The sequence below is a fragment of the Panthera leo genome, chromosome C2 (assembly GCF_018350215.1).
Source record: "Panthera leo isolate Ple1 chromosome C2, P.leo_Ple1_pat1.1, whole genome shotgun sequence".
Taxonomy (NCBI): domain Eukaryota; kingdom Metazoa; phylum Chordata; class Mammalia; order Carnivora; family Felidae; genus Panthera; species Panthera leo.
Window position 1 is genome coordinate 35,148,960 of NC_056687.1, and position 2,355 is coordinate 35,151,314.

Here is a 2,355-nt window from a genome sequence, read left to right on the forward strand (position 1 = left end):
AAATTAAAGACATTTTAAGGAAAAAAAGCCACTTATCACTGATAGGTATATACTACAGGAGAAACTAGAGGAAAGTTAAGAATATTCTTCTAACAGAAAGAAAATAATTGAAGATGGAAGATTGAAAATGTTGAAATAAATGAAGACTAATTGTAGTAATAACTCTGTGGGTAAATATAAAGTAATAACTTACTAAATAAAAATAATGTCTAATACTCTTAACATAAATCACACAAAAAACATAGCATATATATCAGTAAGGAATAAAAATAGTTAAAAATGTGAATTTATTATATACTTTGTTAAGAGGGAAAAGGTGCCAATTGATGCTAGATTTGATTACTTAGGGATACATACAGTAATATTTAGTATAAACTAAAAAATAGTAAGATAGTAAATAACTTCTGAGTTAATAATAGAAAATGTCACATTATAGAGTAATCAGCCATTTCAAGAGAAGAAAAGACAGGAGAGAAAAGAAACAAAACAGGCAGAGCAAACAGAAAGCATGTGCAGTATACAAGTTTTAAGTTCAAAAGATCAGCAATAATATTGACTAAATACTCTTCCTAAAAGATAAAGATTGTAAAACTTAAGAAAATAGTATGAATTTAAAAAAATGAAACAAAATTTAAAAAAAAACTGAAAAAGTTATAGAAAAGCAACTCTAAATAAAGAGAACTTAGCTGTATTTCAGGGAGAAAAAAAAGGAAACTTTAGAAAATAATGTTGATTCAAGATAAGAAGATGCTTCAGAATAATAAAATTTTCAATTCACCAGGAAGATACAGTAATTCTAAATGAGTATGCACCTGGTGACATATACAAAATATGGCACGCACTGTGGTAGAGTGTACCACAACTTAAAAAGTTGACTATAAGCATTATGCTCTCCTGCCAAAATTCAATTATGTGAGAAAAAATAATAAAACCATACTGTAAAATATCAATATATTCAAAATAACTTACAGAACAAAGAAAAAATGTTAATAACAACACCAGGAACATTTTGAACTAATGATACTGAAAGTATTACATATCACAATTGTGAATTCATGAAGTATAGGAAAATTTACATTCTTCAATATGCATATTAGAAACAAGAGAGGTCGAAAATCAATAAACACTTATCTCACAAAAGTAGAAAAAGAATAATAAAATAAGTGTAAAGTAAAGAGAAAGAAAACATAACCATAAAGGCAGAAATTAATGAAACAGAGAGTGACAGCAACATAAGATGGCTGCCACCATGGGCTCGGGAGTAAAAGTCCCTCGAAATTTTAGACTGTTGGAAGAACTGGAAGAAGACCAGAAAGGAGTAGGAGATGGCACAGTTAGTTGGGGTCTAGAAGATGACGAAGACATGACACTTACAAGATGGATAGGGATGATAATTGGGCCTCCAAGAACAACTTATGAAAACCAACTATACAGCCTTAAAATAGAATGTGGACCTAAATACCCAGAAGCACTCCCCCTTTGTAAGATTTGTAACAAAAATTAATATGAATGGAGGTAATAGTTCTGATGGAGTGGTGGACCCAAGAGTCATATCAGTGATAGCAAAATGGCGGAATTCATATAGCATCAACGTTGTCCTGCAAGAGCTCCAGTGCCCAATGACATCTAAAGAAAACATGAAACTCCCTCAGCTGCCCGAAGGACAGTGTTACAACAATTGATCAAAAAGAAAAACCACAGGCCCCCCTCCCCACCCCATTTGATTTAAGCAGTCTTCATTTTCCACAGTAGTAAGTTTTCTAGATACATCTTGTAGACCTCAAAGTACTGGAAAGGAAGCTCCCGTTCAAAGGCAAATTATCTTAAAATACTGTAAATGATACTAATTTTTTGTCCATTTAGAATATATAAGTTGTGCTATAACAAATCATCCTGTCAGGTGTAACCGCTATCCATATAGTTGAACTTCTGGGATAAAGAAAGTATATTTAAACTGATTCCCATCATAACTGGTGGGACACATCTAACTCAACTGTGAAAAGACACATCACACAATCACCTTGTTGCTGATTACATGCATGGCCTGGGGTCTCTGCCTTCTCCCCTTATCCTCCTCCTGCCTCCCTGTCTCCCTCCTTCCCTCCCTCCCTGCAACAGCCTTCCAGCTTGGAGTGGCTTGCTAGAGTAGTTGTGAAGGTTTCAGGTCACAGCCTGTGGGACTCCTAGTGGTTATGTGGGGGTTCTCTAGCTGCATCCCTGCTTTTTATAAGTCTTAAATGATGCCCCACCACCACTACCCCAAACCATTGTCCCTTCTTCACTTTCTACCACCACCTTTGGCCAAAGAATAGATTGTAACCCCCTCTGTTCCCCTCTGAAATTGGCCTTTGGTGA

At 34.7% G+C, this 2,355-nt stretch overlaps 1 pseudogene; it reads left to right on the plus strand.

Annotated features, from left to right (window-relative positions):
* Positions 1-1,237: 1,237 nt before the first annotated feature.
* Positions 1,238-1,682, plus strand: LOC122198741 (annotated as a pseudogene).
* Positions 1,683-2,355: the final 673 nt, after the last annotated feature.